The sequence below is a fragment of the Camelus bactrianus genome, chromosome 34 (genome assembly GCF_048773025.1).
Source record: "Camelus bactrianus isolate YW-2024 breed Bactrian camel chromosome 34, ASM4877302v1, whole genome shotgun sequence".
Lineage (NCBI taxonomy): Eukaryota > Metazoa > Chordata > Mammalia > Artiodactyla > Camelidae > Camelus > Camelus bactrianus.
Genome location: NC_133572.1, coordinates 18395729 through 18412036, shown reverse-complemented (window position 1 = coordinate 18412036; position 16308 = coordinate 18395729). Strand labels below are relative to the sequence as shown.

General features: G+C 37.9%; 1 long non-coding RNA gene across 1 annotated transcript; it reads right to left on the bottom strand.

Moving 5' to 3' along the window:
* Positions 1-1000: 1000 nt before the first annotated feature.
* LOC141575898 (uncharacterized) lies at positions 1001-14962 on the bottom strand. The gene is made up of 3 exons (XR_012503970.1): positions 14708-14962; positions 10049-14154; positions 1001-1205 (listed from the first exon to the last, which is right to left on the bottom strand). It is a non-coding gene; the product is annotated as an uncharacterized LOC141575898 (long non-coding RNA).
* Between the last annotated feature and the right edge of the window lie 1346 nt (positions 14963-16308).

Here is a 16308-nt window from a genome sequence, read left to right as displayed (position 1 = left end):
CTGTCTACATTTTCTGGTGATACTTTTCCTGGCATCAGGCACTTTCCTTTCATACAAGATCCGATTAGTATTCATAAAAAGACTAGAAAAGTCCCACTAGCACATATCAGGACCTCTCTTTCTCTCCCTGGCAGCTCTATTCTCTCCAGTTCTCTGTCCCTATTTACTTTAGCTGCTTTGATCTACACAGATTCTGTTATCTGTCTCCTCAACTGAACAGGATCTGTTTGGGTTCCCCATCTCTGATGGTTGATTTTATATGTCAGATTGGAGGGTGTTTGGGGATAAAATTAACATTTAATCAGTGACCTTTGAGTAAAATAGATTGCCTTCCCCAATGTGGGTGGGCCTCATCTAATCAGTTGAATGCCTGAATAGTACTGACCTTCCAAGAATGAGGGGAATCCCCAGGAGACTCCCTTTGAACTTCATCTGCACCATCATCTGTCTTGAGTCACCAGCCCACCAGCCTTTGTGCTGGAACTGAAACATTTCTCTCCTGGCTCTCTAGACTGCTGGCCATACCACTGCAGATTTTGAACTTGGCAGCCTCCCATAATTGCATGAGCCAATTCTTTGTAATAAATCTCTTATTGTATACATCCCCATCCGGTTGGTTTTGTTTCTCTCGGGAACCCTTGCTAATCTCTACCCTGCAGCCTGTAACCTGGTTTAGCTGCAGGGCTCACCTTGTCCATTTCTCTTTTCCTGAGGATCGCAGTTGCCACCAGTTGTCCAATAGTTGGAAATCTTTCTTTCCTATGTATTGACCGGTTTTGCTTGTTTGTTTGCTTGACACTGTTCAGTTCCTGTTACTCTAGTTTGACTGAAGTGGAAGCTCTTCCTGCATTTTTTTTTTAAACCCCATAGGTCACTTATAGGATCTCAGAATGATCCTACTTGGAGCTTGAGAAACGAATCTAGACCCTTTATATTAGAAATGAGGAAAACTGAAGCTCATTCATTCTTTTTTTTTTTAAGTCAACAAATATTTACTGGGCACATTTTAAGGACTTTATATACATATATGTATCATGTACTAAAAAAAATAATAAGTTGGTTTCTTTAGTGAGGAAGCTTGCAAATTGACAGGCGATTCTGATACATCGTTGGTAGATCTGGAGAGGATACAGGCCTATGGATTCTTCTCTGCCAACTGCTGGGATATAAGAGGTCAGCAAAAACATCTTTTACTTTCCTGAGTTCTGACAAAATTAAGAGAAAGAAACAGGAATGAGAGACCGAAATAACTGCATTCAAATCATAAGAACTCAACTCATTAGAAAATGAGCATCCACTTTAGGCCTCCCATCACTGGGAATTCAGGGCACCAGCAGTCCTCCCCGCCCAGGAGCACACCTGCTCCTCTCGCTGAGCACATTTGGAGAAAAGCAGACTCAAAGGCACCCTCCCATCAGGCAACAAGGTCCCAAACCAGATTTGGAAGAGACGGAGCCTGGCCCTTCCAGTTCCTTCTACCAGACTCAGAAAATCTGGGAGAGGGTGAATGAGGAGGCAGAGAGTGGTCAAGAGAGTTACTCCAGTGCAGTTTTTTTCTGCAGAGAACTGTGAGGAGTGGGAGCTAAGGGTTCTCCCAACACCAGTTATTTCACTGTCCGCCAAGTCCCTTCTCTTGGTGTCCATTGCATATTTATTGGAGGTCTCTTAAACTCCAAACCTCTTCTCGAAGCCATCCTAGCCCCAGGATTCCTGCTATGGTCCAAATATTCACATACAAGAGGCCACATGCACCCTTGCATAACTCAATATGGAAAAATTAAAGAAAAGCAAATATAACCACCTTAATATAGAAAATGAGACTTTTTGAAACTAATCTTTTCTCAAAACTTATAATAGTGCCTGGCACATATTAAGTGCTCAAGAAATATCCATTTGATAAATGTTGACATAATTAACACAGCTCATAGGACAACAGTCTAGAATTAGTTAGATTGATGCCAAAAAGATTTTTTAAGCAAAATAATTCAAGCAGTGAACAAATTGATTTATATTATAGGGTCAAGACTATGCGGAGAGCATATATTTTAGACTCCGGGCTGAATTCTGACTCTTCTTGGACAAGTTGTTATCCCCGCTCTGGGCCCAGGTCGTCTCATCTCTAAATTAGGAACAATAATATGATCCACCCTAAAGCCGTTCTGTGAAGGTAAATGAGATATTCTACTTAAAGGGCTTAACCCACAGTGTCTAACCTATAGTTGCTCTGAAAATGTTAGCTAATAGTAGTAACACAGTGGCATTAATCAGGGGAGCAAGACAACAGAGAGCTCTTGATTTCTGATCAATGAAACAGAATAACTGTGACGCCATTCCTCCCTCCCAGTTTGTTAAGAGGGATACTTAAAATGTCCCCGAAGGAGCTGCATGGGTACAAGACACATCAGGTTCCTTTCAGGCTTTCGCTGCTCTTCATTTTCTTATGACCTTAATAAAGATGCAGACAGCTAGGGGTATCTGGGGGTGAGATAACTGTTTTATAGGCTAAGAGGCTTTTCTGAGCCCATCTGCAAAGCCGATGACAGTCTTTTTATTGGTGCCGCTTGTGCCTCTTAAGGAGGCTGTCATCATTCCTTTATTCAAACTGGGTGTGGGTGGCGGGGGAGTCCCCACTGAGAGGCAGCCTCCCTGGGTGGTCCGTCTGCTGCTGCTGTCATTTCTTAAGCTGTCCTCTCATCAGTTTCTTTATGGCCTTGACCTCCCTAGCATTCACTGACCTCTCTTGCAGATCATTCAGTTATTAAACCGTATTCCCTGCAGACATTGATAGTCAAATGATTCTGAGGGCGGAAAGCCAATTTACAAAGCACAACTTGCCTGATTAAGCATATATACAGACTAAGAGGAAAACATTTATTATAGGCACGTGAAAGGAAAGAGAGCATTATTTCAGTACAGTTCATTGCTTGATAAAATTTGCACTCTCAGAGCAACTCTGTGACCTAATGTTATTAATTAGAAGCAACTGAAAGTTGCAACATACTGTAGAGATTAGCCATTTGAGAACAATTCCTTTCAGCATGGATCATCTCAATCCAAACTGCTTTATTTACTTATGATGAAACCATCTCTGCTTATGGTGACTCTACTTCCTGCAGCTACACCACGTCCTGAGTTCTAAATAGCAGAACAAAGCAGAAGGTAAGGTGTATAACCCAGGTTTTGGAAAAAGTAGACATTCACCTGATTTGCAAATGTTAACCACTACATATGAAAATAGGTTTAAAAAAAAAACAAATTTCTGTATAGCACAGGGAGATTCAATATCTTGTAATAACCCTTAATGAAAAAGAACATGAAAACAAATATATATATATGAATGACTGGGACATTATGCTCTATACCAGATATTGACACATTGTAACTGACTATACTTCAATTTAAAAAGATAAACAAAATAAAAATAGACATTCACCAGTTGCATGCAGCTTAACGTCTGCCTTAGTCAAGGCTTTTCTGGTAGACAGTTTCCAAAACTCACATCACATTAGCTCAAGAAAAAAATATGCACCGATTAGGGCAACTATCAGTCTCGATTTGTCTGGGAGTGAAGGGTTTCCCAGGATGCAGGGCTTTTTGGGCTAAACCTGGGACACAGTTCCAGGAAGGCTGAGATGGTTGATAACTCTAGCACGGGTGTTGCTGGGGTAGGATATGTGAGACAGATATGTGGGTATCTATGGAAATTCAAGGGCAGGAAACACGGACTGGCTCCTTAAGAACAAGAACCTGGATGTCCATCAGGAGTCACATAACTATTCTTTCTCTACTTTGAATACTGTAGTTTTCTCTGAACAACATATCGTTAGCCCTCTGTATCTGCAAGTTCCGCATCCACAGATTCAACCAATGACGGATTGAAAATATTTGGGGGGAAAAAAACAATTCCAGAAAGTTCCAAAAAGCAAAACTTGAATTTGCCACACACAGGCAACTAGTTATATAGCATTTGCCTTGTATTTTCAACTATTTGCATGACACATTGTATTAAGTACTATAAGTAATCTAGAGATATTTAAAGTATATGGGAAGATGTGTGTATGTTATATCATAATATGACACTACTTTATAAAAGGGACTTGAGCATCTCGGGATTTTGATATCCATGGGGGTCCTAGAACCAGCCTCCCACAGACACTGAGGGACAACTGTACGTTGCATTTTCCGTCTCTGTCTCCCTCTCCTCCATCTCTCTCTCTTCCTCCCACTCGCTCTCTACAGATTAGTTTAGTCTTTTACTCTTAGTAAAAAGGGACAAGGCTGTAACCTACAAGAATTTAGGGGTCCATGGCTTTATAATGTATCATCTTCAAGGATCTCAAGCAAAAATATGTTCTAGTGTCTTTCTAGGAATGTTGTTAAACCCAGTGACTACAATCTTGGAAATGCTCATATTGTGTCAAAATTCATAGATCACAATATGCAATTGTTCCTCAATTATCATATTGTTTATTGATTAGACGGTTTGAGGAAAGGCTACAAAATATTATAGTAATAGTTTCCTGATCAGTGAATTTTTAAGTGCTCTTAAATGGAAATATTTCTATCTTCTATGTTCTAATCCTTTATTACAGTTCTTTTGAATACTTTAGACATTACACTCAACTCAGCCTAGAACAATTATTTGATTAGGTGAAGCATTTATTTCAAAAACATTGGCCTCAAATCTCTTAACATTTGGGCTAAACCTGTGGTTATGACAGATGGCTCGAGAATTTGTTTGCACTTCTGAAATTCTCACTCTGAAATTGAAACTGAAAGGAAGTGAGAAAATATGAAAGACAGTAGAAGGAGGGTTAGGAAAGCTGTGCTAGGTAGAGGAAAGCCCCAAAGGTAAGTGGGAATGCAAACCTTTGGGGACCTGACATGGTGCCTAGTAAAATGTGGAAAGTGGGTAGTGACAGATGTGACCTTGAAGATAATCTAAAGACACAACATGAAGCCTCTTAGGAGCCATGTGAAAGACTGGGGACTTTGAACAGAAAAATAACTTGATCAGATGTGGAAATAGAAAGATTGTTTTGTTTAAAGAGAAGTTTGGAGCCAGTATTGAAGGTGAATCATACCAGAGGCAGGGGAAGCAGCTGGATGGTTACTGTAAAAGTCTGGATAAGACAAGATAATAACTTGATTAATTAATACCAGTTGAGACGGAGAGAAGCGGCCTGATTCAGAGCTGGTAAAAAAGCCGATGACTAGAATTTGGTGATGGTGATTTGGAGTGGATTAGTCAAAGAAGTCAAGGTTGACAAGAAACCTTCTGGTTGTAGCATCTGGGCAAATGAGGTAGAAGAAACAATGGGCCAGCTTGACTACCAATCGGTCATCTGAGTGTAAGTGTCCAGTCAGCGATGTGGTGATGCTGGTTTGGGGTCAGAGAGTGATCTATGCTGGAGAACTGATTTGGGATGCTTTGATAATCACATAGTAATTAAAATTGCAGGAGTGGGTAGTATCATGCATGGAGCACAAGTATAGTGAGAGAAGAGAATAATTCTATGAAGTTGACTGGTGTTATATCTGTGACAAAAGCCATTTCACAGGAAAGAACATTGTTAGAGAGAATCTTTAGCCTACAATGATTAACCAAATTGTTCAGTTAGAATGAATATATCCTTCATTTCTGGCCCATTGACTTAATCACAGAAGGAGCTGACTTTCACAACTGCAAATCATCAAGATTGAGAGGGTATTCTCCAGGCAGATTCAGGAAAAAAAAAAAAAAACTGACAAAATATATGAGAAAAAGCTTAAAAACAGTTTTGCCATTAGCATGGAGTAACATTACTTAATTGAGAAATAAAGAAAATATTTCAAATTTATAGGATCATTTAAGAAAATATTTCAAATTAATAGGGTCATTCATCAGGTGCCAATGGGAATAATGTAATATACAAAGACTGGGAACACAGTGACAGGATCAAGTCTGAGAGATGAGACCATGTGTCGTATGTTGAACAAAGTATATTTAAGGTGTTTGTCCATCATTCAAATGGAGATTCCAGCAGGGATTTTTGAAATCTGAGTTGGATCTCTGTAGGAAGATCAGTGCTGGAGACATAGTTTGAAAAGTCATCAGTATTTAAAAAAAAAAAAAAAAAAGGTAGTAAAAAACTTGAAAAAAAAGATAAACTCAAAAATAAAAAAGATGAACTCATACATAGGAACCAAAGAGAAAGACACTGTCCAGTTCACATCATTTAAAAAGAAAGATGCTTTCAGTGCCTTTTAAAAATTGAGTCAAGACAAGGAAGAGATATGTAGCTGGCTCAATAAATAATAAATGACTTAAAACCCCAGTTTCCTGCCTATGAAGTTTGCTATTTCCACCAACAATAATAAATAGCAATAACAATACAGTTTGGTAACCTATAGGCCATGCAGGCAGCTAAAATGCAGAAACAACTTTAATAGGCAGTATTTAAACTATCACAAAGACTTTCATTCAACTGTTATTTCCTAAAGCCATACTCCCCCCCACCAAAAAAAACCCCAACAATTTCCAGAAACCTTTAGGCAGAATTACCATTAAATCCACTTCAACAATAAGAATATTGTCTCTCTGGAGAGAAAAAGCTCAGAGCCACACAAGTAGGGGCTTATTATCAAGAGAAGGATCTCAAAATTATGTCTCCTAGTGAAGAGAGACGTTCCATCAAGACAAGCATTTCAGAAATCCAGCCGACGGCATGCCAGGGTTTTTTTTTTTTTTAATATATATAAACAATTTAAATTTTATTATAGCAAAGAAGAATTAGTCCCATTTAATTCAGTATCATGAAATGTTCCAGTATTTAAATTTAAAATAAAAAATGAGCGATTTAAAAGACTAGAAAGACAGAGCCAAAATACTATTTGGAGACAGCATAAATAAATCGGGTAGAAAATTCTCTGTCATATTAGCTGTTATAATTCTTATTGGTTATTGCTAATATGTAAGATGATGATTTATTTTTATAAGCTAAACTTGGTTCCAATTACCTTGCTAAAATCTCTTACTAGTTGGGTTTGGGTTTTTTTTTTTTTGGTAATTTTTTTCTATTGAAGTATAGTTTGATTTACAATATTATATTAGTTCCAGGTGTGCAACACAGTGATTCAATTATTTTTATAGATTATACTCCATATAAAGTTATTATCAAATAATGGCTATATTTCCCAGTGCTGTACAATATATCCTTGTTGCTTATTTATTTTATATGTAGTAGTTTGTATCTCTTAATCCCATACCCCTATCTTGCCCCTCTTCCTTCCCTCTCCCCACTGGTAACTACTAGTTTATCCTCAATATCTGTGGGTCTGTTTCTCTTTTGTTATATACACTCATTTGTTTTATTTTTTAAATTCCACATGTAAGTGATAACATAGACTATTTGTCTTTCTCTGTCTGATGTATTTCACAAAGCATACCACTTGCCAGGTCCAACCATGTTTGTTGTATATGGTAGAATTTCATTCTTTTTTATGGCTGAGTAATATCCCATTGTGTATGTGTGTGTGCGTGCATGTGTGTGTGTACACCACATCTTTATCCATTTATCTGTTGATGGACATGTTGCTTCCATAACTTGACTATTGTAAAATAATGCTGATGTGAACACTGGGGTGCAAGCATAGTGTTTTTGTTTTCTTCAGAGACATACCCAGGAGTGGAATTGCTGGATCATATGTTAGTTCTATTTGTAGTTTTCTGAAAGAACTCCATACTGTTTTCCACAATGGCTGCATCAATTTACATTCCGGCCAACAGTGCACTAGGGTTCTCTTTTTCTCCAAATCCTTCCCAACATTTATTATCTGTGGTCTTTTTGGAGACAGTCATTCTGACAGGTGTGAAGTGATATCTCATTGTAGTTTGCTTTGTGTTTCTCTGGTGACTAGCAATGTTGGGCATTTTTTCATGTACCTGTTGCCCATCTGCATGTCTTGTTTGGAAAAATGTCTATTAAGGTTTTCTGCCCATTTGTTATTGGGCTGTTAGTTTTTTTTGTTTGTTTGTTTGTTTTTTTTTTTACTGCTGAGTTGTCTGAAATGTTTATATATTTTGGGTATTAACCCCTTATTGGTCCTATCATTTGCAAATATTTTCTCCCATTCAGTAGGTTGTCTTTTAATTTTGTAGATGGTTTCCTTTGCTATAGAAAAACTTTTAAGTTTAATGAGGTCCCACTTGTATATTTTTCCCTGTATCTTTTGCCTTAGGAGACAGATCCAAAAAATATTGCTACAATTTATGTCAGACTGTTCTGCCTATGGTCTCTTCTAGGTGTTTTGTGGTTTCAGGTCTTACATTTAGGTCTTAATCCATTTTACATTTATTTTTGACACAAAGATACTAAAATATACTAAAAAACTCATTTCAGCAGTGCATAAAAATACATTTTAATCAGGTAGGGTTTATCCCAGGAATTCTTAGATAATTCAGCATCAGAAGTCTAATATCATTATTTACTCTATTAATGGAATGAAGGAGATAAGATATATGATCTCCCAACACCTGCATTCATCAACAGTTGGAGGAAAGTACTCATTTAGGTAAACATTCGTAATAAAAACACTATACTCACTAAACATAGAACTGAACTTACTTCAGCTTCCTTCTTCCTTTATTTCAAGTGGTGAACTTTAGAATTATTCACACTATATGAGGAAGGAGATAAGACTACTTGCTATCATGGCTGCTCTTCAACATTATTTTTAAAAAGACGTAATAATTTGAAAGGAAAAGACAAAATTATTCCTCTTTGCTGATGATCTCTACATAGAAAGTTCAATAAATGTCCATAAAATGTGGTAAACATGTAAGAGGATTTAGCACAACTCCTGGACAAATTTTAACATGTAAAAATAAATGACATAACTATATGCCAGCAATAGCAATGGAGAATGGGGTAGAAAAAACAATTTGTAGCAGGAACAAAAATGCAATATTCCCAGGAATAAATCTAATAAAAATATGCAACGCCTTTTGAAAAAATGTTTAAATAAAATGATTCAATAACACCATCAACCCAAATAAATGGAGATCTGTCCTGTGGTCCTACATAATAATTTAAGGATATAACTTTTCACCCAAGTTAATCTATAAAGTCTATGCAATTCCAGTAAATTCTGATTGTCTTCTGTAAAATCTGACAAGATGAGCCAAAAATTCATGTGGAAAGGCCTAGACAAGAATAGCTAAAAACAGATTTTTAAGAGCAAAGATGAAGACTTGCTCCGTCAGATATTAAGGACTATCACTGAGGTCACAATAAGACAGCGGATCAAGGGCTGAAGGAGAGACAAACAGGCCAGTGGAACAGGGTATGGAGCTCCAGACACACTTGTGTGGAAGTGAAATGTCATTTTGGCAGAGGCGCAGTTATCATAAATGAAAAAATAAATTATTCAAAGTTATTAAAAAGCAGAGAACTATGTAGAAAAATCTTAGATCACTCACACAATAGGCAAAAATAAATCCTAGGCAGATTTTAGACAGTCTTAAAAGTGAACTTTAAACTTTCAGAAATAAGTATAGCCATACCTATATGACTGTATGGGAAGAAAATGACTGTCTAGCTGTACCTATATGACCAGAAGGAAGAGTGTCCTACGTAAGATACAGAGCACGCCAACCATGAAGGAAATTCTACATAAATTAAACTAAAATAAAAGACATCATAAGAAAAGTTAAGAGAAACTTTTTTTAGAAAATGCTAATTTATAGCACACATAGGTGTTAAAGGAACACCTATAAACATAATATGAATATATTTGTATCATATTATATAATATTTATATCAATACTATATTTATATATTTATATCAATATTATATTTTGATATAAATATATATATTGTTATAAATTTGTTGTATTTTATCAATATTATATTTATATCAATATAAAGCAAAACAATACCTTATAAACTCATTTTAAGAAAAGGATAAACCACCCAGTAAAGGATGCGTAAAGGATACACACAAGCAGTTTACAGAAGAGGAAATGTAAATAACTTACAGTCCCGTGCGTGTAACTATGGCAACCTACCTTGCTGATTGCACAGAGAATAAGCTCTGAGACCCTCACGGTTCCTGGCACCATCTCGATAGCTGATAAAACAAGCACACACACACACATCAGTAAGGATATAAAAGATTTGGAAAAAAAACAAAAAACAAAAAACAAAAAACAACCAACTTGACTTAATTAACAGAGAACATTCCATTCAACAACTGAAGAAATAAACACAAAAAAATAAACATTATTTTAGATTTTATTCTGGGCCATAAACAACAAGTGTCAAAGGATTCAAGTTATAAAATGTATGCCCCCTGAACAACATGGAACTAATGTATGACATGGAGATAAAGATAACCAGAAAACTTTCCAAATGTTTGGAAACCAGGCAACATGCTTCTAAATAACCCAAAGGTTTAAGAAGAAATCATGAAGTTAGAAAATGTATAGAACTGAATGATAATAAAAACACAACATATCAGAATTTGTGGGATGCAGAAAAAAAAAAAACAATACTTAACAGGGCTACACATACATTAATGCTTTAAATGAAAATATTAGAAAAGAAGGAAGATTTACAATCAATGATCTGCACTTCTAACTCAAGAATATGGAAAAGGTGAAGCACCTTGAAATCCAAGAAAGAAGGATAAAAGTAATGAAAGTAAGTGGTGAAATCAATAAAAGAAAAATCAACAAAGCTTTGGTTGTGGTTCTATGAACACATTAGTGACACTGATTAACACAGCGAGAGAGAGAGAAGACAAATCACTAATGTGAGGAATGAAAAGGGAGCACTCTTACAGATCCCGTGCACATCAAAAGGGTAGTAAGAGGATATAAACAACTTTATGTCAACAAACGACAAATACAGTGTATGGATTCTTGAAAAAATGGAATTTATCAAAAAATGACCCAGAAGAAATGGGGCATCTTTATAGTCTTATATCTCTTAAATAAATCAAATCCATTATAAAATTTTTTCCTCTTAAAAACACCAGAGGCAGATGATTTCACTGGTGAATTCTTCCTACTAGTAAAAGAAGAAATAATACTCACCTTATGTAAATTCTCCTAATGAATAGAAAATCAGGCAACTTTCCAACTCCCAACTCTTATGAGACAGCAAAACCCTGATACCAAAACCTGAAAAGGACTTATAAGAAAGGTAAATATGGACCAATAATTTCCTATGAATATAAATATGAATATATTAAAACCCTAGCTAACAGAATCTAGTTTTATATATAGGAAGGATAATACAGCAAATCTAGGTGAAATTGATTTGAAAAGTCAACCAATACAATTCACCTAGGAAGTGAACGCAGGAGATAAACCATGTGATGCTTCAGGAAACACAGAAGACATATTTGATCAAAGCCAACACACGTATAATATTTAAAAGGAAAATGCTCAACAACCTAGAAATAGCCATGAATTTCCTTAATCTGATAAAAGATTTCTACAAAATTAAATCTTAATGGTCAAAAACATAACAGGGTCAAATAGTAACCATTTCCCCACACACACTGAGGGTGGTAAGAAGACCCAAAGAACACAAGCAGCAGCTCTGTTCAAGGCTGGAAGTCCTAACTAGTTCGAAAAAGCAATAAAAAAATACTCTTAAGAACACAAGACTGCAAAGTAACTCGTAAAACTGTTATTATTCACAGATAATATAACTGTATACTTAGAAAGTTCAAAAAAAGTATGAGCAGTTAGAAATAACAAGTGTCTAGAAAGAATGCTGGATACAAGGTGAGTCTGTCCTGTTTTGTGTTTACCCAGAGAGTGGAATGTAACCCTTCCCAGTGAACAGGTATGATGCTGAGGCAGACAACATTTCAGATACCTAGAGAATTTGGAAGAAAGTGTATTATTCACACAAGGGACTCAGGGGGAGAGCAGATACGGCAAGAACAGGTCCAAGCCTGCTTGAGCATAGCAGAGAGCACAGGCTGGGCCTTTCTAGGGGCATCGGAGCATGGGAGCTGGATAAGGGACAAGTTCCTGGGGGAGGATTGGGGATTGGCCAGGTTTGAATCTCCCACATCTGACAAAGGAAGGTGCTCACTTGGGCTTTCTTATCAATTCTGCCCAGATATGGAGCAGAAGGGGAAGAGGGAGGTGGGGCTTGTACGAAGTCAGAAGCCAAACAGCAAAACGTGGAGTCAGACTCTGTTACATAACCCATATCAATCGTATTTCTGTGTACTAGTTTAAAAAGAAAAAACTTGCAAAATGAAATGTAAAAGGACTGCTGTTTATAAGAGCATCAAAATGCATCAAACACCTAGAATAAATCTCATGAAAAAAATCAAAAGATCTTTATATTGTGCAAACTGCTAAACATTACCAAGGAAAATGAAAGAATCTAATATGCTGTGGTAATTCTTATTCAATGTTGTTAAGATGCTCTTACGGTCAATTAAGCTATGACTAAGGAGGTAAGAATGCACCATGGAGAAAAGACAATCTCTTCAATAAATGGTGCTGGGAAAACTATAAAAGAATAAAATTAGGACATTCTCTAACATCATATACAAAAATAAACTCCAGATGGATTAAAGACCTAAATGTAAGACCTGAAACCATAAAACTCCTAGGGGAAAACATAGGCAGAACATTCTTTGACAGAAATCATAACAATATTTTGGGGGAATCTGTCTCCTAAAGCAAAGGAAGTAGAAGCAAAAATAAACAAATGGGACTTAAACTTAAAAGCTTTTGCCCAATAAAGAAAACCATGGACAAAATGAAAAGACAACCCATGGAGTGGGAGAAAATATTTGCAAATGATATGACTGATAAGGGGTTAATAGCCAACATATATAAACAGCTTATACAACTCAAAACAAACAAACAAACAAAAAACAACCAGTACAATTTAAAAATGGGCAGACGACCTGAACAGACATTTTTCCCAAGAAGACAAGCAGATGGTCAACAGGCTCATGAAAAGATGCTCAATATCACTAATCAGAAGAGAAATGCAAATCAAAATGACCGTATCCCCTGTCAGAATGGACTGCAACAAAAAGAACACAAATAACAAATGTTAGCAAGGATGTGGAGAAAAGGGACATGTGTACACTGTTGGTGGGAATGTAAATTGATGCACCTACTGTGGGAAACAGTATGGAGTTTTCTTAGAAAGCTAAAAATAGAACTACCATATGATCCTGGGTGTATGTCCAAAAAAAAAAAAAAAAAAAACCTACTAATTAAAAAGATGCATGCACCTCAATGTTCAGAGCAGAATTATTTACAATTCCCAAGATATGGAAGCAACCTAAGTGTCCATCAAAAGATGGATAGATAAAGAAAATGTGAGATACACACACACACACACACACACACAGAGGAATACTACTCATCCATGAAAAAAGAACAAAATGTTGCCATTTGCAGCAACATGGATGGACTTGGAGGGCATTATGCTAAGTGAAATTAGTCAGACCGAGAAAGATAAATACTGTGTGATATCACTCAAATGTGGAATCTAAAAACATACAACAAACTAGGGAGTAAAACAAAAAAGAAGCAGACATAGAAAACAAACTAGTGTTTTATAGTGAGGGAGTGCAATGTAGAGGTCGGGGAGTAAGACATACAGACTATTATGTGTAAAATTAGTGATGAGGATGTATTGCACAACACAGAGAACGCAGCCAGTATTCTGTGGTAATGATAAATGGAGTACAAACTTTGGAGATTGTGAATCACTGTGTTGTACACCTGTAGCTTATGTGATATTGTACATCAGCTACAGTTCAATAAAGAAGAAAAAAGAGACGTAGCGTCTCTTCAAATTGATCTATAGGCTTAATGCAACCCCAGTAAAAATCCTAGCAGGCCTTTGGTGGAGACTGGCAACACTGCCGTTGAGTCGGGAGTCCAAGCCGGAGGACAGAGATGGGTCATCAGAACGGCGGTCATTATTAAACTGAAATTACCTGCTGACGTTACCTTATGATGGGAAAAGAATTTCCAGAAGGAACAAATACTGTTTTCTGTAGATCAGGGCACGCTTTCTTCTATGGACACTGCTGAAGGTGCTTTGCTCATGTTTGCCTCTCGGTCCCTTTCTCTTCTTCCATGGTGACCACACTCCCATCTGACTGATGTATTGATCCCTTTAAAAATCAGCATGCTATGCTCCGCAAACTCAGGATGCAAATGAGGTCATACTGAATTCCACATAATAGTTCAACTCCCTCCCCCCTCCCCTATCTTATTGCTCGTTCCCAAATTACCTAAGAATTGAAGAACTTTGGGGCTCACTCTGTGCAAATAATTCTGCTTCCAAAAACAATGCAAACCATCAAAAGATTGAGAGGGCATCTCTGTGGTTGTTCCTGGCTGCCACGCGGTGCCCTAGTCCAAAAGTGGTCCTGCAGTCAATATGCCCATTGTCACTGGGGCGCTGTAACCAAGCAGGACCCTCTGGAGTGCCTCTCTGAAGTACCCAGATAATTGTATTTCATGTATATTTCTCTAGTTTTTCAGATGCTTAAAACCACTACTAAAGGGAAGAAATTAACTACTTGATGGCTGAGAGCACGTGGCCCCCAGACCTTCTGGCACCTAGGGGTTAATAGTGTTGACCACCCTGTTCCTTCCACATCAAATAATCAGAGGATTGTGCACAGCTGATCACACACCCTTTCCCCTCCCCCACTCCCTTACCTGGCCTTTAAATATGCTTTGCTGAAACCCTTCGAGGAGTTTGAGGTTTTCTTGGTCAATGAGCCACTCCGTCCTCCTGGCTTGGCCCTGCAAATCCTTCTCTGCTCCAAACTCATGTTCCAGTTTATTTGGCCTCATGGTGTAGGAGGCACATGAACTTGCCTTTGGTAACAATTTTAGCAAGCTCATGGCAAGTCGATCATGGCCAGGGGCAGCCCCTTCCCTTGGTCCCAGCAGTTGCTGGAGCTCACTTGGCTCCGAAGAACTGAGAGGGACTGTCCCCAACAGGCTCTGGCCACCCCCACACATGAAGCTATTTGGAGCTGAGAAACATCCGGAGCTACGGTCCACATTCAGAGTCTCCTGGGGGTGAGTCGCTCCAGCTCACATGGGCTGGGAATTCCCTCCACTCCTCTGGGCTCGTGAGCTGCTGTGCCCATTATCTTTGGATCTGTTTGGAGGCCTCCATCTGGGAGTGGAAATGAAATTTTTAGACTACACTTCCTCTGATTGTCCGTGCGATCATCGCTTGTTGGTTGTTTGGGTTTTTGTGTGTATGGTTTTGGGGTGAGCCACTCCAGCTTGCACAGGATGGGAAAATTCTACCCTCCCCCACCTGGGCTCCTCCCCTCGCAGGGAGTGAACCATTCTGGGCTCATTGGGAGCCACTCTGGGTCTGCTCTCTTTGGAGAGCTGGGTTAGTCTGTTTGGAGGCCTCCGTCTGGGGGTGGAAGTGGAAATTTGGGGCCACACTTTATCTGATCTTTTGTTTGTGGGACCCTGCTTGTGGTGTGTGTGTGTGTGTGTCAAGACTTGCATTGGTCAGTTGAGACATCTCTGAGGAATGGGGCTTGCACGTGACGACACCAGGGTGTCCTTGTTGCACTGGCCTCACCTGTGGTGGACTGTTGGTCAAGATTTTCTCTTTCTAGCTTTGGTCTTTTATTCCACTTCATCTCTGATGGGGCATTGTTTGCGGTTCTTCCTTTTGGATTGACAGGGCATTGGTAAGGAATCCCCCTTTTGGGGACAGGGAACTGTGACCCTGAGAGACCCTTCTGACTTGTTGTTTGCTTGATATTTGATAACATAGGCCGTGAATAATTAAGTGTGGGTGATCAGAGCTCTGCTCCGTCTTGTATATAATCCTCTAGAGTATATTTTGCAAAACTGGGAGATCTTCAGCTGTGCTCTCATAAATGAAAGAAAATGATATTTTTATTGTAACACTGTGTGACCACAGTGCTCCCTGAGATCTGGAAAACCATGGCCCTAACAGCTCTGCTATTGTATCAAAGTGAGACTTTTGCAATTTGGCTTTTATTTTGTGCATGTGTGTGTGTGTGTGTGTCTGTTTTGGTACTTGAGTCCAAATCCTATTCTTTTCCTAATTTTGTTGGAAGTGAATATATATGTGTAGTGAATATATATGTGTGTGTGTGTGTGTATATATATATATATATGTGTGTGTGTGTGTATGTATATATATAAATTGTCTATTACTGTTATTTAAACTGAAGTGGGTATTTGGGAACTGGAAAAAAAATCCCTGAAAATAGCAAGATGATTGGTTTTTTTTAATAAACCTTTAGAGGAATGAA